This window comes from Balaenoptera musculus, chromosome 5, assembly GCF_009873245.2.
Source record: "Balaenoptera musculus isolate JJ_BM4_2016_0621 chromosome 5, mBalMus1.pri.v3, whole genome shotgun sequence".
NCBI lineage: Eukaryota > Metazoa > Chordata > Mammalia > Artiodactyla > Balaenopteridae > Balaenoptera > Balaenoptera musculus.
In genome coordinates, this window is record NC_045789.1 from 121,511,775 (window position 1) to 121,537,549 (window position 25,775).

The following is a 25,775-nucleotide window of genomic DNA, read 5'->3' on the forward strand; positions in this document are numbered from 1 at the left end:
TTGGAACACTTGGCCAACTTCCTCACTTCTTCAAGGTTTCGTGCAAATCTTACCTTCTCTATGAGGCTATGCTGACAGCCTTATTAAATAGCAAACTTCCACCTACTGCCTCACTTCTCATCCATCTTCCTCTGCTTTTTCTTTTTTTCATTGTAATTATCACTTGTTAATATCCTGTATAATTTACTTATACACTATGTTTATTCTTTATTTTTTGTATCCTCCCACTAGAATGTAAGCTTCATGGGGCCAAGTATCTTTGACTTTTTGTACATTGATGCAGCCAAAGTACCTAGAATTGTGGCACATAGTAGGGGCTCAAATAATAGTTGTGGAGTTGAATTGAATGCTCATAATAGATATTGAGATTTAGCAGTTATAGTATAATGAGCTCTGTTATATGTACAATTGATCTTTGAACAATAACACGGGTTTGAACTGTGCAGATCACTCACAGGTGGGTTTTTTTCAATAAATATGTACTACAGTACTGCACATTCCATGGTTGGTTGAACCCATGGATGTGTTCCCCTGGATACGGAGGGCTGACTGTAAGGTAATACACAGTTTTCCTCTGGGCAGAGGGTTGGTGCCCCCTAACCCCCCAACTATTCAGGGGTCAACTGTTCAGAATCAGAAACAAGTGTGCAGAAAGATATAACAATGATTTGGTTGTAAGAGTTGTCTGTCACATATAACATGATATAAATCAGAGTTAAAGTGCTTACGGCTTTTGTGTCCAGAGGTGATGGATGTTGTTCAATGTCACACCAACATCACGACCACCTTGTTGTCCTAACAATGATAGAAGAAGCTGTCTCAAAATATCAAAAGAGCCAAGCAAAGCATGTTTTAGGAGGGACACTCAAGTACTAGCATCTGAAGTCAGTTACCCTTTGTATAATAAATTTCCCAGAATTTAGATATAATAAACTTTAATAGCTGCTGAACGCTTCCAACGTGGTTGGCACTATGTGAGTCGCTTTCCATGCTTGAGATCATTTAACCCTTTCACAGGTGGATGTTATGATTTTGCAAAGGAGGGAACTGAGATAGAGAAATGCTCCCAACATCCTCAGTGTCACACTGATAGTAAGTGGACTCGCCTGAGCCAGGCTGCCTCCTGAAACTGGTTTCTTTGCTGAGCATACCAATGAAAAAAAAAAAATTGCAGGGAATTTGTTTGCTTGTTTGTACTTGTAACACAGGCACTCTCACTCTCTCTTCCCCATTCTTTCCCTCTAACAGAGGATTCTTTGCTTTCAGGATGGCTCTTGGGTTCCCTTTTGTTGTACAGAATGCAGTTGATGAGAAGGTGGGACACTGAAAAGACAGAGGTTAATATAGATCCACAGAGTAAAACTTTAATCAAAGAAGTGAGTGGCAAAAGCCTACTTGGCTTGAGCTTATGGTAGCATTTTTTTCAGATGATCCTGAAGATAAATTTTGGAACTAGTTTAGTATTAAGGCAATATTGAGGATAAGATGGGGAAATGAGATTTTAAAGAGATTTAGCTAAGTATGTATTTTGAGAGTGAGTAATCCCCCTATGACACATTCAGGAGAGACTATTGTGAGAGATAAAATAGTGTTTATCTACTTTTCAGTTGCTGGACAGTTGTTTCTTTGAATTTCACATTGGATTGTATCACAAAGTGGCTTGCTTATATGGATTATTATGTTTTGAAAGGAAGGAAAATTGTTAATTAGCTCCACCATCACCCAAGCTCAAAATCACAAAGTAACCTGATGCCTCCTCTATTGCTACATAGTAAATCACCCCCAAAATTTAGTGGCTAAAAACCACAATAAGCACTTATTATGTCTCACAGGTTCATTCCCATGTGGAACCCCCTACAGGACTTCTGGAAAGCCTCACAGCGTAGTGGCTGGCTTCCCACAGACTGGGCAAACCAAGAGAGCAGGAAGCTACACCGTCTTTATGACCTCGCCTTGGAAGTCACACACCATCACTTCCACCATGTCCCACTGGTCACAGGTCAGTTCCAATGTGAGAGGGGCTCACCAAGGCATGAATACCAGGAGGTGAGGATCACCGTGGGGAGGGGGTCATCTTAGAGACTGGCAACCACACCTCCCTTTTTCTTTCTCCCCAAATCCAAATGGTCCCTGAATACTGACTCTTCTTCCTTTATGGCTTTTTCTATTTCTGCCATCTCACTGTTTAACTCCAGCACCCCATCTTGATCACGTCTGGACTAATGTAGTGGCCAGAAGGCCCTGACTCTCAAGTTCTCTTTCTTCAGCTTCCAGGGACTGTCTGTAGCGTCTTAGAGCAGCACCATCCAGTAGAACTCTCTGCAATGATGAAAATATTCTATATCTGTACTGTTCAGTAGAGTAGCCACTCACCACAGGTGGCTATTGAGCATTTGAAATGTGGTTAGTGTGAGGAAGTGTGTTTTTAATTGTGTTTGCTTTTAATTAATCTGAATTTAAACAGCCACATGTGGTAAGTGGTTACCAGAGTATTCAAGACAGATCTAGAGTCTATAGTTCTGTAGTTTTTTAAAAATATTTTTTATTGAAGTATAGTTGATTTACAATGTTGTGTTAGTTTCAGGTGTACAGCAAAGTGATTCAGATATATATATATATATATATATATATATATATATATATATATATATATATATACTTTTTCAGGTTCTTTTCCCTTACAGATTATTACAAGATACTGAGTATAGTTCTCTGTGCTGTACAGTAGGTCCTTGTTGTTTATCTATTTTATATATAGTAGTGTGTGTATGTTAATCCCAAACTCCTATTTTATCTCTCCCCCTTTCCCCTTTGGTAACCATGTTTGTTTTCTATGTATGTGGGTCTATTTCTGGTTTACATGTAAATATCATATGATATCACTTATATGTAGAATCTAAAAAAAAATGATACAAATGAACTTGTATAGTCCTGTAGTTTTTTAAATTAATTTTTTATTGGAGTATAGTTGATTTACAATGTTGTGTTAGTTTCCACTGTACAGCAAAGTGAATCAGGTATACGTATACATATATCCACTCTCTTCTAGACTCCATTCCCATATAGGTCATTACAGAGCACCGAATAGAGTTCCCTGTGCTATACAGTAGGTTCCCATTAGTTATCTTTTATATATAGTAGTGTGTATATGTCAATCCCAATCTCCCTTTTTAATTCCCCCTCCCTAGTTCTATAGTTTTATAGCACACGGTAGGCATCCCACTAGACAGACCTTCTTTCCCTCTTCTCTGTGGCCAGCTGTGGTGCTATAAAAACCGCTCTGTGAAAATCTGAAGTTGAACGCTTAGAGATAGAGCAAAGAGAGTGTTATAATTCCCACACAGACTGACTTACACTTCTTCTGTGCCCGTGAACCAGGCATGTTGGAGAATCAAAAGATGTGACTCTGTTTTGAGGAAGGTGTGATGATCTAGGGAATTCAAGCTGCATAGACACCAGAAAATATCTTGGGTTAATACGGTAAGTGAGAGAAAATAGTTAACTTGCAGTTGCTATTTATGATTTTATTGTCAACCGAAAGCATTTTAATATAATCCCATTTACATCATCCCCACCATCTTCACCGTCCCATCCCCAGGCCCTCTGGACCATATTGTGTGTAATCCTCACAAAGACCTACGGTGTAGATATATTACCCTCCCTCATTTTTATAGATGGGGAAACTGAGGCTCCGGGAGGCTGGGAAACTTACCTAAGGCCCACACTGTGAGTGAGTGGCAGAGAAGGGCTTTGACCCCAGGACTGTCCTCATCCAAAGCTTATTTTGTCAACCATTCTGGTCTACTGCCTCATTCTTTATAATACGTCCTTCACATTGCTTACTTGGTTTTGAGTGTCTCTGTGTATGATTCCTTTTTCTCAATATTATTTTAATTATACAATTACATAAATAAATACAGTTTGAATTTGGCATTAGTTGTAGCCTGGTTTACCCATTGGTGAGAGTAATCACAGAACATAATTTACTACCCAGCCTGTCTCCTCTAGGGATGGGGGGGGGGCAGCCCCGTGTGAGTTGTACGCTTAACGTTTGCTTACAGGGTCAGCTTTTTGTATTTTCTCACATCTGCACAATGGACTGTCAGAATCTGAAGGGAACGTATGATTATCAAATGTTTCTAGACCAACTTCCTCATTTTCAAGGAGAGAATTAGAAGGCCCATGAGTTTACATAACTTGCAATGATAATTCTCAAGAAGGTAAAATTATCCCTCACCAAAGAAAAGGCAGCAGAACTTTTAGAAATCCCTCTATGCACAGATGGGTTATATTTTATTTTATGATATTCCCAAATCCACTTGTTCACAGATTCAAAGTGACAGTCAATAGGCAGCCGCTGCTGCCATCTGTTGGCGATGAGCAGAGCTGATGCATAAGATGGTTTATATCTATGGAAGTTCTTAAGTTGAAACTTCATCACAGGAACCTCTGCATTCATTAAAAAAAAAAAAAAGTAAAGCATGTGGAGTCAGAAAAACCCGGGTTCAAGTCTCGGTGTCATGCAAGAAGTGTAACCACTTTAATTCTTGGTTTTCCGTTTGTAAAATGGGGATAATATCTAGTTCACAGAGATGTTGTAAGAATTAAGTAACAAAAGTATATTAGTTTGGGTAAATGCTAGCCAAACTTTCAATGGCTTAACATAGTCTCTTGTTAACATCACAGTTTCTTGCTCACATCACAGGTCAATGTGGGTGCTCCGGATCACCACGCAGCTCTCCTCCAAGTGGTGATTCCGGTCCAAGCTCCTTCCATCTCATGACTCCACCATCTTCAGCTTTGGCCTCCAAGGTCACCAGTATCCACCAGTAGCAAGAGGAGAGGGCATGGAGGTGTGTAAAGAGGTTTTTGTGGGCCAGGCCTGGAGCTTCATACATTACTTCTACACCCATTCCATTGGTCGGAGTTCATCTCATGGTTGCATCTCACTGATGGGAAGATGGGAAAACATGGTCCAGCAGTGTCTGCCACAGCCATAATTTTTAGTAATAGAAACATAAGCATCACTTTAGTGCAGTTACGAATTTTTCTTTAGGTATTATATAACACTATATTTTTCTCAGTTTTTAGTACGATGCAGATCTGAAACTAAAAGGTAGTGTAGTGTGGTGAAATGAGCAGTGGTCTTGGAGATGTGGCTTCGTATCCTGTGTGATCTTGGACATATCACTTGGCCAATCTGAACCCCAGTCCTCATCTGGAGAAGGATGGGGGTAAAGCCAGCTGGTACCTGCGTAGTCTGCCCTCACTCCCATCTCTCCAGTTCTACAAGTTTACAGCTTTGTGCACAGAGGTAATGCAAAACAAAACAAAACATGCCGGTGACTCTCAGAGTAGACAAGTGATAGAACACAAGTCTGGATGGGCTTAGATGGGAAGATTTTTGAAAGAGAAGTCGCTTTAAGCCCATTCTTGGAGGAGGTGATGGTCCTGAGTAGAGGGAATGAGGTATGGGATGCTATGCAAAGAAGGCATGAAGAGGACCATACAGAGAATCTAGGGGAGGGAGCATGATGGGGGAAGCGCCTGGCTGAAAAGGGGGAATGTGTTGGAGTAGGGCTGGGGGTGCATTAAAGATGTAGTTTGATAGGAGGGGGAAAGAAAAGGTTAATAATAGGCTGCCAGACTCGGGTTGTCACATTTAATACAAAAGGATCCCAATGGGAAGCCAGTTATGGTTTTTGTATGGGTGAATGACATCGTGAAAATCTGCTAGTCATTGTGAAAAGCAATCTGATTAGATCATAGCTTGACTGTGACATAGCACTTGATGTGACAGTATACCTTATTAAATTGCTGAAATTCTTACATTTAAATGCTCTGTAAATAATCTTTCAAATATGTTAGTTATCTGAATTATATACCCATTTCAAGGAAAAAGAAAGAGTTTTACCTGGTAATGGAGAAAAGATGAGGATGTGGGAAGAATCAAATTGTTTACATTGAAAGAGAGCCCTCATTTCTCTGCTTTATTTTATTTTATTTTATTTTATTTTTAACTGAGGATATATATGTAGGTAAGACATGAGTCAGAGCAAGCTCAGAAAGTACCTAGAAGCCTTCAGCATTTGAAGCATGCTAGCTAGTTTCATGTGGGTGAAGTCTGGTTTTCAGGAAGACAAATTGAAAATAGAACTTGTTTGTTTAGATTTTGCCATTCTCTGGGGGACAGACATACAAGGATGTTCGATGAACCAAGGGCGGGAAGAATTTCTTCTTGGGAACTGCTGCAGAGCCTTGGTTGGAGAGAATATGGCCCCAGAGCATCCCCTGAGCACATTGCAGCTTTTCTCTGGACCGAGTTTGGGGAGATGCTGTCTTAGCAAAGTCTGAGCAGAAGTTCAGTCCAGTCCTTCAACCAGGTCTCCAATAAAGGCCTCTGTCACACTCTCGAGAAACACTAGAGGATTGAAACTCTCCACGGGAAAGCTGTTGATGATGCCCTTGACTCTCCATCAGCTCTAATAAGCTCGTGGGAAGCACTATTTCTGTTTTTTGTTTTTTTGTTTGTTTTTAAGAAAAAGATTACATTTTAGATGGGTAACTATTTGTTATTTACTACATATGATTTTTTTTTTTTACACAAATGAAATATTCTACTCTTAAATAACCATGTGAGCTTGGCGAGTCACAAGGCTTTTCTGGGCTTCGGGCTTTGGTTTTCTTCTCTGTAAAAAACAGAGACTAGATTATATAATCTCCGAAGGCTCTTCCTGATCTGAAATGATAAATTCTAATTCAAACAACTTCCTCTTTCTGGTGAAGTATCATGAAGCCTGAGGTTACTGTATCACATTGTTCTAAATCTCTCTCACTCTTAAAATGTATAGGAAGAAGACTGGCAGCTCATCGAGCGTGCACTGCAGGAAGGATCCTCAGTTCAGCACAGCAGCACGTTGGTGGGAGACTGAGCTCAGAGCTATTTCCCTCCCACCCCCGCAGTCGGGGGGTGTTCACACCTTTACGCTTCTTAGAAACACCAGTGTTTTTATTGCGGCTGTGCAGTAGATTCTCTGGCTGAGCGCACTTTCCAGTTTGGCAGTAGTTTATTTGCTATCTACTCTTATTCTTTGTCCATTTCCATGTTTTTAAATGGGTTTTACTTCTTTCTCAGAAGGTAATTTCTTCTACAGCAAGACCGTATCCTAAATAGAGCAATTTTCTATGCAGGGTCCAGGACAGAGTGTGATGTGATAATAATGTGGTAGTCAGTGATGGGGGCTAGAAAAATACTGTAGGATTTTAGAGCTGGGCTAATTTGGTAGCCATCAGCCACATGTGGCTTTTAAAATTGAAATTTACTAGAATTGAATTAAATTAAAAATTCAGTCTCTCCACCATACTGGCCACATTTCAAGTGCTCAGTAGGCACATGTAGCTAGTGACTACCATTGTGAACAGCCCAGATATGGCACATTCCCATCACCGCAGAAATTCAATTGGACAATGCTGCCTTAGAGATCAACTAGTCATAGAAACATATTCTTAAGAGATGTCAGGGAGCTTGAAAACCACCTAATACACTCTTCTATCCAGGATGGTTCAAATCTTTCCAGGACCAAAGAATTTATCACCTTGCAAAGCAGTCCATTCCATTTGGGGAAAACTTTATACTAGAACGTTCTTCCTTACACTGAGTCAAAATCCATATCCCTGTAACTTCTGCGCGCTCTCTCTCTCTACATTCAGGATAAGTGTAATAATTCTTCCACTTAGAGCTTCATCAGAGCAATAAGGCCACTATTGTGTCAGCTTCCCCTCCTCTTTTCCAGTTAACCCATGCCCCCGGGGAGGAGGCTGAGGCCAGGAGCAGTTCTGCCTCATACCTCGCAACTCCACGGCAGAGCTGGGACTGAGTCCAGGTTCCCATTTGGTGCGTTCCAGTCAAACCTTACTGCTTCCAAGTCTACCAACTACACCGTTAAAGAATGTGTGTATATGAGTTTATAGAGTTGCAGTTCTTGGTCTTTTATCTTTCCAATTTGCTGTTGTTGTAGTTCTCCAATGTTTTATTCTCTTTTTTCACCGCATGCTTCCTAAGAGACTCTAGGCTGTTTCTTCCCCAGTAGAACAAAGATTACAGGAACTCTGCTTGAGTATTTCAGAACATAAAACAATTGCTTCCCCGGTCCTAATGACCCCAGCTGCCAAGCATAGAAATCACATTGAATGGCTTGCTTCAGTTTGCCAGTTTGAAAGCAGTATGAGGATAGAAGAGGAAGCTGGAAGCACTCAAGGTAAATGATCTACTTCCAAAGGGTGTCTAGAAGAGAGGATACTCTTGATAACTGTTCACTAAGAAAGGGCAGCTACCTCTCCATGGGCTCTGTGGAGACTTTGCAATTGAGGTATTGCGTTAAGTGCCAGTTACAGCTTCAGATCTGTTTGACAAACGCTCATTGAGGTGTGGGGTCTGTGCCGGGGCAACAAAGATGATTGACACACGGTCTTTACCCTCCAGTCACTGGCAGGGGGGCCAGGTGGAGTCAATGAACAGTCAAGGACCACTCTAGACAACTCCACTGAGCACTTGGATGTGTGTGTTTCAAAGCAACCAGCAGATCAGTCTCGGAGCTCAACTGGTCACAAGCAGTTGCTGTCACAGCAAAGCAACTTCTGAGAGTCACTAAATAAGGGGATCCACAAACCAAGCTTCCTAGGGAAGAGGATTCTGACCAAACCAGCCTGGGCCCAGTGGGAGGTCTGGCACTGCACAAACAGCTATCCTCTCCACCAACAAAAACCTGCTACCTGATTTCACTTCATTAAATTTGGCATACCATCAGAAACAATAATAATGTCACCAACCTCCACTGCCAGCCATGTCCCTTAACATCCAGTGCTAGGTCCATGGTTGACTCTATGTATGTATGCATATATTCTTATATGTATATGCACATAGCACATATAAGTATGATTTTATAGAGAATTATTTTGTGTGTATGTATACATATACATACATATATAGGCATGATTTTAGGTTATATGTTTTACATTTTAATGGTCTTATAATTTGTGCATAAATGTATATTTACATAATACATGTTTCTAGTTGTGACACTAATATAATATTTTTATATAACATATATTATGTATATGTATGCACACATAAACACTAAGGACATTCCTGGAAGGATACACAAGAAATTTTTCCTGGTGGTTACCTTGGGGGAGTAGGAATGAGAATCTTGGGGCTGGAGTAGGGAAGGATACATTTGGATTTCATTTTATAGCCTTTATTTTTTACTGTCTATTACTGTTAGAGCAACAGAAGCATTTTTATTAATACTGGGTTATACTAAGGACACCGTCATCTATCTTCGCCCTGTTTTCCAACATGAGCTTCAAAGTGCAAATAGAGTTAAAAGACCTTGTTCCGGCCTGCATTTATCCAGGCACCTTACCTTAGATGATTGAAGTTGCTGTGTTTTTTCCCACATCTGCTAACCTGAGATAACTGGGCCCAAGTTAAGATCAAATGAGATGATATATGTGACTATGTGACAATGCTCTGCAAACTGTGAACCCCTCATGCAGGTCCATAACACTGGCTGGTCAAAGAGAGCTCACAGCTACCCAACTTGACTGAAGTCATCTAGGTCCTGGTCCTTTTCATTGGCCCATTTTGGAAAAGGGATGTGCATGGTGGGGGGAGGGCTGTGACGCAATGACAGGGAAAGTAGTGGGAGCACGAAGAAAAGAAATGAGAGGGACAGTAGTACAGGCTAAGCTAGCAGAGGGTGGGAGAGGAGGCCTCCGGGAGCCTGATGTAATCCAGGCCTCCTTACGGAAAGGCGCTCCGCTCTGGCATGAGGCCTGAGCTGCCATAACTTGCCCCTATTCCCAGCTGATCTGTGAAGATCTTTGCTGGGACAACAAGGTATCATTCTAGATAGTTTCATGAGACTATAGTGAATTCGTGTCTCTCTGTCCAAAGGCTGAGCTGCCTCCCACTGTCCTCTGCCAGAGTCCTTTATTGACCCTCTTGAATCCTCTTATTTAATTATTAATTCAATCAGCATCTATTGAGTCTCTCCTCTGTGCTCAGTCCTATGGGTATGGGATGAATATGATAATATCCCAGCCATCAAGATAGTCTCTGTTAATAGTGGGTAAGGACATGGAAATAACAAATACAATGCAGTGTGTTACCTAGTATAGCAGAGAGCTGTACAGAGTGCTGTGACAGTGACTAACGATGAAAGGGACAGGGAAGAGACATTGAAGGGTAGGTAGGAGTTTGCCACACAGGAGGTTTTGAACAGAGAGGTTTGAAAATGCATGAGAGAGTCAGAGGAAAGTGAATAATTGGGTTTGGCTGAGATACAGAGTAAGGGCAAAGTGACAAGAGGCAAAGCTGAAAAGGCTGGGCAGGGTCAGGTTGTAAATGGCATTTTGTGTCGCGCTAAGGAGTTTGCACTCCGTCCAGTAGAGAAGAAAGGGCTAGGGAAGATGGGATTCCGTTCCTTTGATTTTTACATCTTTTGTAAAGGAAAACTTGTATAACTACACAGTTATTTACCTTTAATAATTTATTCATAATAAGAACCTTTCAACCTACTTATTTCATTGCGAAGTGCAATTTGTCATTTGTATTCAGTTTCTTTCAGATAATTGATTTCAGCCACTCAGTATTAGCAAGCATAAAGCACAGAAGAAATTCTAAACCTGTTGTGAATCAAAATCCCCAGTTTGATGAGCTGATGAAACCTATGATTTTTCTCCCATAAAAATGTAGTTACAAAATATTGCATATAATTCCAGGGACTTTTTTTTTTTTTTTTTTGGCTGCATTGGGTCTTCGTTGCTGTGGCGAGCGGGGGCTACTCTTCATTGTGGTGCACGGGCTTCTCATTGCAGTGGCTTCTCTTGTTGCGGAGCACGGGCTCTAGGCACGCGGGCTTCAGTAGTTGTGGCTCGCGGGCTCTAGAGCGCAGGCTCAGTAGTTGTGGCGCACGGGCTTCATTGCTCCGCGGCATGTGGGAACTTCCCGGACCAGGGCTTGAACCCATGTCACCTGCATTGGCAGGCGGATTCTTAACCACTGTGCCACCAGGGAAGCCCCCAGGTACTTCTTGGAACTCTTTTAAAAATTCCTGAGTTCCGGGTTTATAGACAATCGAATAACAGTTTTGTTTTGACAGTTTTGTTTTTAACAAGGGAATTATGTACAGAGTCTTAGAAACTTACCTAAAGCTTCATATTGAGTTCAAAAGCATGAATTCAGAATCTTACTTCAGTGATAAAGTCTGAGGTCATCTCCCAAATACAGTGTGGAGTGTCGAAGTATTTTGAAGCCTTTTCGATTAAAAGAACTCTAACTCATATTTTATTAAAACTGTATGGAGAGGGTCATTAAGCTATTTTAGGATGCCCGAACAAGAAATGAAAGAGGAAATAATCCTATAAAGTAAGGTGAAAACCATTCCATGAGATGTCGAATTTTTAGAAGTCTTCTCTAAACTGCTGTCACGTAAATGCTAGAATGAGTCCATGACCATAAATAAAGATCTCTCCAATTTTAAGACTTGCTAACTTTCAGAATAAAACGTGATTCTTTTATTGATTTATTAACCCTAGAGACCCTTGAAATTGTGTTCCCTTTTGCACATGGAGGGAGGATGACAGATTTCGGAGATGTTATTACTGAGCTTTCCTGTTTAGGGCCTGCAGAGAAAGGGAGGTGGGGGGCAGTGGGGGTGTATTGGAACTTTTTGTGGCAGGAGTGCAAAGAAAAAGATTCACTGTTTGGCTTCTGAAAACCAAAATAAGCTTTTTTTTTTTTTTTTTTGTGGAGGCATTAAAACCTGATTTTTCATTGAAAAAAAGAATAATTTTTCTAAACCTCTATTTGTCCTATTAACATGGGAAGAACCTGATCTGGTGACTTGGTCTTGAGATTTGGGGTAAGGAAGGAGGATTAGAAAGCTGGTAGAAGAGTGTGGAAAGAACCTGTGAAGGGGCAAGGGTGGGAGGAGAGAGGCAGCTTAGGAGGGACTGAGTCCTGGCCTCCTCCCCTTGGCTGAAGTCCCACCAGGGACAGATCTGCTGAATAAGCTGAGCAGCCCTACTCCTGTTTGTGAAGGTGGGAGAAACTGGCTTGCAGGGCATGTTGGGCTTCCATGCGCTTAGGCAGAGTCTGGGCTGGCCTTCTGGAGCTGCCCTTGGTGTTCAGGTGACACAGAGAGTTCAGAGGTTCCTGCTGGCAGGAGGAGGGTTGCAGGTGATGTTGACTGTCCAGCTTGGCAGAAATCCCCAGGCAGGAGCAAAGTGGCTCTGAAGCCAGGTTGCAGCCAACCTTCAGGGGCCAGGTCACCAGAGAGGAACCTTGGTCTCAGGCCAAGCTGAGAGTCATACCAGCCTCAGACTTCAGCAGCGGCCACCAGCAGCATGCCCAGGGCAGAAGCAGGGCAGCCAGAGCTCAGAGGACACCAGCCAGCACGTGGCCAGGGGCACCACAGAGAGCACAGCAAAGCCCCTTCCTCACCCAGCTGCTGCCTGAAAGGGAGAGGAGAATTCTGAAAGTCTGAGCATGTACTGAAGGACTGAGTCACCCAAAAGAAACCGTTCGAACAAGCTCTGATTCATAGTATCATATCATATATGAATAGATTGAAATTTAGACTGAAATAATACTGTTTAAATAATCAGTTATTTGTTGATGTGTCTAAACGTCCTCTCCATCCAGTAGGATGGGAACACATAAGGAGGATGAAATTAGCCACACAGAAACAAAGAAGCTACATTTTCTTGGCACATGGAAGTACCAAGAAATGCGCTTGGGAAATATCATTATATATGTTTAATAAACGTGTGACTCTTCTGTTACATAGACCATATATTTTGTGTATGTGTGTGTGATACATACATGTATACATCTTAATATTCTCTATTTCCTTTTGTTGTTGGTGGTGGTACATTTCCTGTGTGCTGAGCTGGGGTATTTATTCTTCTGAATGATGCAATGGGTTAACAAGATAGTATATCAGGAAGGAAATCTTTTAAGGTACAAGGACCCTGACACTACAATTTGTTTCGGTTTGATTAAACAGATGGAATTCCACGCAAGTGGAAAGTTGTGAAGGCGGACACCTATAGCACATGCAACATCAGTGAACAAAAGTGGTAGGAAGTCACTGAAATGAAAGGCGACAGGATGGTTTCTAGCAACTCAACTTTTACCAGCAATACTCTGCTGCTTTGAGGCTTCATGTTCAAAATCCAGGTTTTGTAACAATAAGAAAAAGTGATGTTTTCACTTGTGAAATGCTAAAACTTCTAACCACCAGAGAATGGAGTGGGTGATTACCTAGAACATTTCTCTCGGAAAGTAACTCTTTTATGAACATGTAGAGGAAGCATTGGGAACTACAGTTAATGTGGGAGTTTTATGCTGAATAAAAAACTACTGAAATTTATGATAAGGATTATTCTTCATTTTGTAAATCGATGTTAGGGAGATGTCAAAAGTAAACCAAAATTTTAAATGTAATATTTTGGAAAGTTTGGTGTGACCTAATTTTAGTAACTGGAAAAAATTTCTAATTAAAGATGAACATATTTGAAGTGACAGAATGCTTAAAGGACACACTCTTTCCAAGTAATTCTGTAATGTTGAAACAAGAATTAATGAAAAACAATAATGCGAAGATCCAAATTTAACTATCTTCTTCATTTTTGAAAAGGATATAAATCTTGCCAACTTAACTAGAATCTATTTTCTTTCTGCTTAGTTACATTTTTACAGCACACAGAGAGTTGGAGAAATCTACCTTAAGTATTTTAACATCATATTAAGTTTAGATACATTATTTCAAATGAAGAAAAATATCCAATTTGATGGTGAGGAAATATCCTTAATGTTAGTGGGTGTTACAAGGGGTGATATCTGTAAAGAGAATAGCAAAGGGAGAGCACGTGTTTTAGAAGAGGATCCACCAGGGGGGTAAACCAAGAAATTCTGATTTTTGGCATTTAACACTTGTATCATTTTTGTATACTTGATTTCCTTTTGTTTCTTCTTCTGTTTAGTGGTACAAATGGTTTGTGGCCAAAGAAAGTGCAGACTGTTTGATTATGTGCCATCATCCATATTCACCAGCACTCTGAGAAGCAATAAGTTACTTGGTGATGGTAAACAGCACTCATGAGGAAACCACTTCAAAAAACTCAGGTCAGTGTTGGCGAGAGGACAGTTTTACTGCAAAGCACCATATAGAATAAAAATTGCTTCTAAACAGAGGAATGCTGTCAAGTAAGGGAGGGTGCAATCATAGTGAGATGGTGTGGAGGAAAGTGCAGGGATTTGGAGGACTGATTGCCCTGGGTTTCAATCCCAGTTTCAGTACCAGCTGGGAAAAGTCACTTCAGCTCTCTGCACCTGTATCTTCTCATATAGCAAATGGGAGTAAGGATACAAACGTTTAAGATTGTTATGAGTATTAATTAAGTCAAAATAGGTAAAGTGCTAAGCTCGGTGATTGGATTTGAGGAGGATTTATTTGTTCCTGTTCCTGGTATTTCTACTTAAAACAAATTAGGGGGACTTCCCTGGTGGCACAGCGGATAATAATCTGCCTGCCAATGCAGGGGACACGGGTTCGAGCCCTGGTCCAGGAAGATCCCACATGCCACGGAGCAATTAAGCCCATGTGCCACAACTACTGAGCCTGTGCTCTAGAGCCCGAGAGCCACAGCTACTGAGCCCACGTGCTGCAACTACTGAAGCCCGCACGCCTAGAGCCTGTGCTCCGCAACAAAAAAAGCCACCGCAATGAGAAGCCCACGCACCGCAACGGAGAGTAGCCCCCGCTCGCCGCAACTAGAGAAAGCCCGCGTGCAACAACGAAGACCCAACACAGCCAAAAATAAGTAAAATTAAATCTTTTTAAAAAATACATTGAAGTAAATGAAAATAAAACATCACAATTTTTTTTTTTTAATTAGGGAAAAAGTATATGCAGATTAAATGCTTGAACACCATCATCTACTCATTTCGTGAGCACAAGTGCCATCCTTGGCTCTACTGCTGGGTGAACGTGGACTGGTGTGGGGAGTCATGAGTTCCTGCCTCCGAAGCTCCAGAAGCCTCCCATCTCAAGGATTCCCCACCCTACCCCCAGTTATAATGCAGATAATTCAGGTGAATCCTCTGACCTATATCAGGTTTACGATCAGGTTCTGCTCATCCAGAGAAAACCAAGTGTTTTTTACTCCTTTCTAGAATAATTCAGAAATAATCTTCAGAGGGCCCTCACTCTCCAGGGGCTTTAATTTCCTTTACCTTCTTCTCCCATTTAATGATGATAATAATGGTAGCAGTAAACATAGTGACAGCTATCATTTAGTGAAGACCTGCTACCTCCCAAACACTATGCTAAGTCCTTTAAATATATTATCCTTCCAACAATTCAGAAAGGTGTGTATTTTTATCCACACATGGGTTTCTTGATTTCAAGGACTATCTCTTATAAGGCAACCTTCCTGAAATATCTGGGACTCCCCTAGAAGCAAGCTTTGTGAACGTTTTGGTTCTGCAGGCCAGAAGCCCCCTCACCTGAAGTAATCACTTTTGCCACCGGCCATCATAGAGAATATGGACCCCCTCAGGCCATGTGGCCTTGTCCAGTGGTGACTTCTCATTCTGGTCAATCACATTGTAAGACCATACTTCCCACACCTCTCCCTGAGCCTGGGATACAGGGAAACCATGCTGGTCCAATTGGAACCCTTCTTGTTAGCCAAGGGGGGTCACTTAGTCCTTCAACTTAGTCACCTGTTCTTAGCCCAGAGCTCCTGGGAAAGACTCTTGAATGTCTTCTTGAGTCTCTCACCTCCTTTCACCATGCATTTTCACCGTGTAAAACATTATCACTTCCACACCTCCCTAAATTGCACTGTATGAATGAATCCTTCTCTGTACCGAGCACTCTCACATAAAATAATCTCTCTTATATAAATGCTAATGGTAAGGTTAGGATATTATAGAGAAGGCCATGACTGCAGTTCAGAGATATCAAATAGCTTTGCCTAAGATGACACTGGCACTAAGATCTAGGTCTTTTGACTTCAAGTTTAGGACTTTTTCTGCTATACTTGTCTGCTTACTGATCTTGTCAACAATTAATATATTTTCAGGAATGTCAGAAATAAGACAATATCCATTCATATCTCATTTAAATACTCATTCAATTCTGTGGAAAATGATGATCTTATAATGATATTTAGGATCATTCACACATAGTAGCATTTAGCAGATTTATTGTGTTGAATGCGAAGGAACATAAGTACTTAAAACATTTTAAAAGAGTGATTCACTACTGTTACTAAGAAAATACGCGATGGGGATGATTCACCATAGAAAGTTTAAATGAGACTTTGAAATAGACAAGGTACGAATCACAAATAAAAAAATGTAAAAAGAGAGAGAAGAAAAAAACCCTTTGTGGTTGCTTTTCTTACAACTAAATACCATTTTACTAGAAAAGGGCTTGGCCAATCTATTGATTCATCCTGGACGGATGCTGTTTTTTGTTTTAGATTTTTTTTAAAGACCCATTGTTCATTTTAATAATTTCATTTCTTTTCTTCTCCTTCTTCTCGTTCTTGTTCTCCTCCTACTCCGCCTTCTCTTCCCCTTTCTCCTCTTCTACCTCCTCCTTCTTTTCTTTTTTTCATTTCTTTGAGTATTAAAATCAGTTCATATAAAGAAATCACATATTTAATATCTATCACAAAATTTAATATCTAATCACAAAATTAATATCTATCAAAATGGATTTTATGTTTGGCTTTGTTTTTTTTTCTCCTTGCCTACAGATAATGCCTATAATTTTTCTCCAAGGGAGATAAAGGTATTAGAATGGTCTGCCTCTAAAGGTAGAATCGGAGAATAGTCAGTATTGAGATGTTATGAACTCACTCTTCAGGGAAGTTTCTAAGTTTATGTAAGATAGTGTATTGTCAGGATTCTCCAGAGAAACAGAACCAATAGGAGATCTATCTATCTATCTATCTATCTATCTATCTATGAAAGAGATTTATTTTAAGGAATTGGCTCACATGCACGTGATTGTATAGGCTAGCAAGTCCAAAAGCTGCAGGGTGGGCTGGCAGGCTAGAGACATGGGGAAAAGGCAATGTTACACCTTAAGTCTGAAGTCAGTATGCTGGCAGAATCCCCTCTTCTTCAGGGGAGGTCAATTTTCTTCTATTTAAGTCTTCAGCTGCTTGCATGAGGCCCACCCACATTACAGAGGGTAATAGGCTTTACTCAAAGTCTGATGATTTAAAGTTTAATGTCATCTAAAAAACACTTTCACAGAAATATCTAGAATAATGTTTGACCGAATTTCCAAGTACTGTGGCCTAGCCAAGTGGACACATAAAATTAACCAACACATATGGCCAGATACTCCCTGCAGAGAGATCATTAGCCCATGTCCTGTTTTCAGCCTTTTCAGAGTAAATAGACTGGTCCCTCAATAAACAGTGTCAGACACAACTCCTCTCTCTGGCTCAGCCAGAAATTGTTATGTTTTTTACAAACTGAAACCTGGTTCCCTACATTTATGGAAATTTAGAAGGGAAATTGTTGCCTCAACTCCAACTATGGTGTCACAAATAGCAATTTTCATTACTAACAAAACTGGTAAATGTCTTTCCTCCAAGCTCTAAAGATTTGACAGTTCCTTCCCTACTCATCACTGAACAATGGTACTAATCTATGGGGTTACTAGAGTCACTATTCCAGAATATCCCAAGAATTCCAGTTCTCCAACTGCTTTCTTCTAGCTTCTAAGGACTCATCCCTTACTCTGTTCCACATTCTGTCTTATAGATGTAAGAATAGCCCAACATCAGTGGAGTCAGAGCTGGGGAAAGCAGGATAAGTTGTGGGTCCTGACTCCTCACAGTCCTAAGTAATCCCATCCTCCCTGGGGGCTTCCACCTGAGGAAGTTGCTACTGTGTGTGTGTGCATGCACACACGTGCATTTATCTTTGAGGGTGGAGAGCAAGAATTGAGAGAAGGATTCAGAGGACGTAGAAGAAAGAGGGGATTGGAATTTTCTTTTTCTTGTTTCCAGTTCATTGTCCCTAAATGCTTAAAAAATTAGGACTGAGAAGATGTAGTGAAATTTAGAAAAGAGATGCTGTAATGTAAAAAGTTCATCTAAATCCTTCTCCGTCAGGGTTGGCATTTTGCTGGCACTGTGAAGAGTGGGATATAGAAGGTGGAGCTGGAGGAGGAAAAAGGCATTGCGGACTGAGGGCGTGTGGGAGTGTTGAGGGTTTGCGGGAAAGTGGCCTGAACAGACTGGACAGCAGTAAGATATAAGATTGGATAAGGAGCATAAAGCCATATTTTGGAGGGTCTTAGAAACCCCACTGAGATGAGACTTGTTACAATTGTGTCATGAGAAGTAGAGAAAGAGACTGGGTGGATGAGAAGTAATGAACAGAGGACCAAGGATCGAGCTTTGGGAAAGCCCCACTCCTAGAGGATGAGATGAGGAGGGTGGAGGGGTGTGTATCTTCTCCCATTGTTACCTAACTGAGCTTGGGTCCGCTCACCTGATGTGCAGCAAAGCCAATCTACTGACACCAGGTTGTGGTGAAGGAAAGTACAGAGTATATTGTAGGCACCAAGTAAGGAGAACAGGCAGCTAGTGCTCAAAAGATCCAAACTCCTCTGTGGCTTTCAAGGAAGGGTTTCTAAAGGTAACAATACGGGTGTGATTTGCAGGGTGCCTCATCAGCTCATGAACATTCTTCTGCTTGGTTGGTGATGAGGTAACAGGATGATGTTTTAGGAGTCAACATCATCAGTCTTCTAATCCCAGTTGGTCTGGGTTCTATGTGGTTGTGGTCAGCAGTTTCCATCTGGTGGGAGTCTGGTTTCTGTAAAAACAACTTAGGAATGTGCATCAGACACTGTTATCTATGTCCTTCACGGAGGAACTAAATGTCCTGTGACTCTGCTATGTGGCTGATCTTTTGTTTAAATTGTTACCAGTTTCCTGGCCCAACTGCTATTTTTTGTTTCTACATGTTCACATTTTCCTGATCATTACTCCTGAGCCAGCCTTCTGAGACTCAGGGGAGGCCTGAAGCAAAGCCTTTTGCTTCAAGAGATGGGGGACACTGCGATGGGGGTGGGACTCATATAGCCAAGAGATCCCGAAGGGTCCTGGGCTGTTTCACCACCACTGATACTCTCCCTAAAGTTAGAAGGGAGGTCTTCTGATGATGAAAAAGGCAAGAGGTTAGGATTAAGGGCTTGAGAGAAGGTTGTTCAGTTTGATTCCACAAGCCATTTTTGAACTTCTGCTCTTGACTGGCCACAGTGCTAGGTGTTAGGAATACAAAGATGGATAAAATACAGCTTCTCTCCTCAAGAAGCTCCCAGTCTTCCAGCAATCAATAAGAAAAATATATATTTTTTTTAATGAGTCAGCAGCACAAGTCAGGCTTGCTCTCCTACTCGACTATGAGTGTTGAGTCCTACCAGTCCTGTGTGGGGTGAGGTCAGCTTACCATGGAAGCCAGGCTGGTGTTGACCTGTCATGTCAGAGTGAGCTAGTGACTGAAGATGGATGATTAGAAGTCCCGGGGGGGAAGAGCAATTTCCATACCTGCAGGGGGTAGGGGTTGTGGCTTGAGATTCAGTGTAAATTCTGAGATCTCGTAGTGAGGCGCAGGGAGTGAACATGCAGATGTGGTGCTGCTCTGAATAGGAATGGAGGTCAAGAACCAGAGTGGATAAAGAGCCTTGGGATCCAAGTGTAGGATGAGTTGTTAATAGACAATAACCCTTTTGTGCACTTGTGACAAGGTGAAATTGCTCCCACTACACTCAGATTGGGCTGAGAAAATATTTCCTTGTATCTCCATAAATTGTTTCAATTTCTTCATGACCCAACACTCTAGATAACAAGAAAAAAAAAAAAACAAACAAACCCTAAATGTTAGTTGAGTCTCTAAGTAATCTTATGACATTGTAATAAGAAGAACCAGCTACATAATTGCAGGGCTCAGGGCAAAATGGAAATGCAGTCCCCCTTGTTCAAAATTAAGGATTTCAAGATGGCAACAGTGGAGTATTAGTGCAAGCCTGTGGCCCTTATGGCCACACACCCACAAAGTTGGCCCTGGTGATAAATTCAACAGTCCCTTTAGGTGACGGCTCCATCTCTTTAAAGTGCCCAGGGTCTCTGTTTCCTCTCCCTCTGGCTGCTCCTCCACAGGTGGGGACAGGGCATGGCTTGCACACCCTCTCACAGGACAGAGACTGGGGGGATAGGACGTGGCGTTCCCAGCACTGACCCCTCTATCCTCACTGACCTCTACAGAGAAACAGTTGGGTTTTTTGCTTCCTACACTGGTGTTCACTGAGGTGCAACTGACTCGTCTGGTTTTGAGGGCTCAGTGCTGGCCTGCCTGCTCAACTCTGTGATTCCAACCTCTGTCCTTCTGAGTCAAAATCTTGGCTCAGGGCAGCCTCCTTACCCTGGCCCTGGGCTTAGCCAGTCCACCAGCACTTTCCACACCTCTGTGGTTTCTCATCAGGGTACTTTGGAAACATCCAGGCCCCTGACTTCCGAGCAATCTGCGGCACACTGTGAGCCCTGCTGAGGCCCATCTGTCTCCATCCTTCCCACACTCTTCCCTGAATCACCTTCAACCAGTGGTGATGTGTGCTCTCTCCTGTTCATCTGAGAAGGTGAGTCATGCGCCCTGATGTTCGTGAGCCTCCTCACACCTGCTTGAATGTTTCTAGAAAATCCACCAGGTTAGGCTTTTAAAGGAGGTGCAAAGACCTGCCTATCTTCCCCATGTCCATCTCTGCCCACAGCTTCTGGGTCTTCTCCTTCCCACCATTTCTCCAGCTAAAAAGAGATGTTTTGATCTTTTTGACATTCTCTTTGTCATATCTCACTTTTCTTTTATGGTCCTTAGGTGCACAGAATTGGATTAATCAGAATCTTTTGTTCTTAATGCATTATCTTCATTGGTTTCCTGCATGTCCCTCTTTTATTTTTAGCTGGTTGTTTATTAATTAAATAATATAATGAACATGGTGAAACCATCGCCCAACCCAGGAACTAAAACATCATCAATAACTCACATCTACCTCACCCTGCCCCCCACCTCTTTATTCTCCCCCCACCCACTGTCTCTCTCTCTCTCTGTCACACACACACACACACACACAGTTTTATCTCATATGTAGCCCTCAGTGTACTGTAGCTAGTTTGTACCGGTTCAAGAGAGTTAACAATTATGTAGTCTATCCCTTCTCAACTCTGCATTTAGTGATATCATGTGAGTAACTTGAAATCTGCCAAGGTGAGAGTATTTGCAGCATGAAATCAGCAAAGATTACAAAGCAGAGCCTTTTCTCCAGAGAGCTCACTATTAAACATTTACCACCACACCACTGTATGGACGTTCCTAAAAAAAGACTGCATCTTTTGTTTATTTGCTGAATTCCTAACACTTTGAATGATGCCCAGGACAGAGAAGACACTTCATTGTTTAACATATGAATAAATATCCTTCTCTCTCCCTAGGGCAGCAAGTCTCATGACCTAGATAGCACGGTGGAAGGTATTCTCTCTACCTACAGGAGAAACTCAATTATCTGAGAGCTAAATGAACTTAGAAAACCCTATCTCTTAATAAGGCCTGGCTTCAGTAACTATTGTCTTTGCCCTAAATCCCGTATTAGATATTATAAACTTTTCTCTTTACATTCCTGCTGGAACATTCTAAATATCTGTTAGGCAAATAGATACCTCTGAAAAAAGACTGGGGAACAGTCTGTACAAAGGAATGCGAGAGGGAAAATATTTTTTAAATATTATCCCAGATACAAGTTACTTTTCCCAAGAACCTAAACCAAAGAGAATGACCCCATGGCAGACAATTGCAGACACGGAGGAGGCCAGGATGCCATGAAACCAGCCAGGGAGGGAGATTCTGTTGCTCTCAGGGATGTGTCTAGGAGGCATTCACATCATTTCACACAGGTGGGGGTCTATTGCTACCATGTAAAGGGAAAAACACACTCTTCCTGTGTGTCTCTCCTTTACTACCCACACAGAACACTTCACTTCTGACACTTCTGGTCACCCAATGTGTGGGGATTTTTCTACCACCAAGCAATTCTCTGAGATACCAGCTGGATGTCCTATAATTCAGTTCAGTTCTGACACTAACCAAAGTTCCAGACCCCACAGGTTAAGGCCTCAATCCCACAAGACGGTTCCCCAACCCGCTTCAGATGCCAATCACAAGTTGTGGGTCCCCAGGTTACCCACAACTTCTGCCTGACTTGGCTACACATCAGAGGTTCCTATGACCTTCCTCCTTGGATTCGATCACTTGCTAGAAAAGCTCACAGAATGCAGGGAAACATGTTTTCCAGTTGATTGTATAATTAAAGGATATCATAAAGGATATATATGAACAGCGAGATGAACAGGTACATGGGGTGAGGTCTGGACGCATCCTGACTGTGTCCACAGGAGCTTCTGTCCCTGTGGAGTTGGGGTACACCACCCACCCCATACGTGGGTGTGTTTACCCACCTTGAAGCTCCCCAAACCCTGTACTTTCCTCATGTAGGCATGATGTATCATTAACTCCATTTCCAGCCCCTCTCCCTTCTCAGGAGAACGGGGTGGGGCTGAAAGATCCAAGCTTCTAATCGTGGCTTGGTCTTTTTGGTGGCCGGCCCCCATCCAGGAGCTCATCCGGGGTCACCTCATTAGAACAAAAGACACTCCTATCATCCAGGAAATTCCAAGGAATTTAGGAGCCCTGTGTCAGGAACAGGGGTCAAAGACGAAATGTGAGAAGAACTGATGCTCCTAGTGCTGTTACCGCCTAGGAAATATACGAGTTTTAGGAGCTCTGTGCTAGGAACTGGGGGCAAAGACCAATATATATATTTTCTATTATTTCCCATGTAAGCAGGACCAGCCACACTTCCCCACATGTGTGAAGCCATAGTCTATTTGCAGGAAGTGCAGAATTAAGGAAATGCTATCAGAGTTTTTTGATAACAGATAACTAAAAACGACAAACACATATGCCATCGGTCTTACCACTACTGCCTCCTTCTTCTCTCTCATCCTCTCTCCTTTTTCTCCCTAGATTCACCTCTCCTTTCTCTCCCTGCTCTTTTTCATTCTCCCCTTTTTCCTCTGTACGTCCCTCTTTGGCCTCTCCCTTTTCCAGGAAGTCCACAGTAAGGCAAATTGCTGCGTACACATGAAAGGAAAAAATATGGAAGTGGACCAACGTTCCGTCTCAGAGCGTTAAATTTACATCCTTAGGAGCTGAAACACTGGGTCCTCTGGGTGGGCACAGGCAGATCTGTGACTCTTTCTGGGTGTCTTGTACACTCTGGAAAATCTTATATTAACTTTTTTATGGAAATAAAAGATTAATCCTGATATCTTATGCATCTTTAAATGATTCAACAATCTTACTTTTTCCTAACCCTCCCTCATGTGGCAGAAAGAATCCCAAGTGTTTAGCAAATCTTGTTTCATTTTCCTCTTCCCAGGCATACAGGGCTATATTTCCCACCTCTCTTGGAGTCTGTTTGGAACCACATGACTGGGTTTTGCCCACTGGAAATAAAACTTGGCCACTCAACGTCCAAGACTAACCATGTTCTCTGCCCCTTTTGCATTTGCCATCACTTGCTTAAAATGGCAGTGTGCAAGGTGCTAGATCACTGAATCACCACTTGGAGGAGAGCCCTGAAGGGGAGCCTCCTACCCCATATCAGACTGTGACATGAGCAAGAAATAAAACATATTGAGTTAAGTCACTGAGATTTGATATTTTTAATTTCAGCCTAGTCAATCTTATCCTGACTCTTTTCCCAGGAATATCCTCACAAGTCCTAAGATTCATTCCACTTGAAAATACATGGGTCGTATACCCATCCCTGAAACAATTATTATGGCCAAGCAGGAATTGGTGCATTAATTGTTCAAGTTTGTGTCACATGGTGAACTCCTGGAATTGGACATAGAACCTTGGCAAACAATTGGATTGTTATTGAGGTAAGAGTTGATATGCCCGAAAGAAATCATGAAATTGGTTTGTCTTTTTATTTTTTTAAAGTGAAGGAGGCAGAGAAAGACAAGGAGTAGATGCTGGAATCTAAAAACATCATGGGCTTTTAGGAATTATGAGTAGGATATTTTATTTTATTTTAATAAATATTAATGTCAAGAATTAGTTGTAGACAAGTCTAAACTGACAAATTAAACCCAATTTTGGAAACTCTAACTCTGGAATATCAAGGTAGGTTGTCTATTCTCCTATAAAATTTAGGGAGTCATGAATGTTTTTGAGGTGGGCAGTTATTTGATGTTTGATGAAAGCAGTTTTTTAAAGAATATTAACTTGGTAGCAGAATGCAAACTAGATTGAGGTCAAAGAAAACTAAAGTTGAGAAGATTATAATAATCCAAGATGGCAATGATGAGTGATGTTAGCGGTGGTGGTAGGAGTGAAAAGGAATTGATACCTTGAGATACATGAGAAAGGAAGACTTGACAGGTCTTCACGTCTGACTTGATGTGGGGAAATAAGAGGGAATCAAAGGTGACTTAGAGGTTTGAAGAGATTATATTTGGGGAAGATTATGTGCGTCATTCAGTATGCTGAGTCTGAGATGCCTATTAGACATCTAAATGGAAGTTCAGCAGTTTTGCAGTTGAAATCGGGGGAACAATCTAGTCTGGAAAGAAAGATTTGGGAGGCATCTACATAAAGATGTTTGTTGATAAAGTTACTCAGTGAGAGTGGAGATTATGTAAAGCAGACGTCTGAGGATATCTCCTTGGGCAATAACCACCACTGAGACAGAGTTGAGGTAGGAGAAATTGAATGAAGAAACAGAGGAGTAGGAGGACAAGAAAGTGGTGTGACAGGGAAGGGGAAATCTCAACGTCTCTTCAAATTGCTGAGTGCTGCAGAGAGTGACACTGAGTCACTGGGGATCTTGAAGTTTCAATAGAGTGAAGATTAAGTTACCGGAGAGCCAAATTTTGAAGTGTTAGTAAGATGGCAAATGGCGTTAAAAAGCAGGTAGGAAATAAAATAGTAGATTAAAGGCACATCACAGTCAAACCAAGGTTTCTCCAGGACTGAGAAGACCTGTGCATTTTTATTTTTATTTATTTATTTATTTTTCACTCCTAGACTTGCAATTCTTTTTTTATTTTAACATCTTTATTGGAGTATAATTGCTTTACAATAGTCTGTTAGTTTCTGCTTTAAAACAAAGTGAATCAGCTATACATATACATATATCCCCATATCCCCTCCCTCTGGCGTCTCCCTCCCACACTCCCTATCCTACCGCTCTAGGGGGACACAAAGCACTGAGCTGATCTCCCTGTGCTATGCGGCTGCTTCCCACTAGCTATCTATTTTACATTTGGCAGTATATATAAGTCCATGCCACTCTCTCACTTTGTTCCAGCTTACCCTTCCCCTCAAGTCCATTCTCTACATCTGTGTCTTTATTCCTGTCCTGCCCCTAGGTTCTTCAGACCCTTTTTTTTTTTTTTTTTTAGATTCCATATATGTGTGTTAGCATACGGTATTTGTTTTTCTCTTTCTGACTTACTTCACTCTGTATGACAGACTCTAGGTCCATCCACCTCACTACAAATAACTCAATTTTGTTTCTTTTTATGGCTAAGTAATATTCCATTGTATA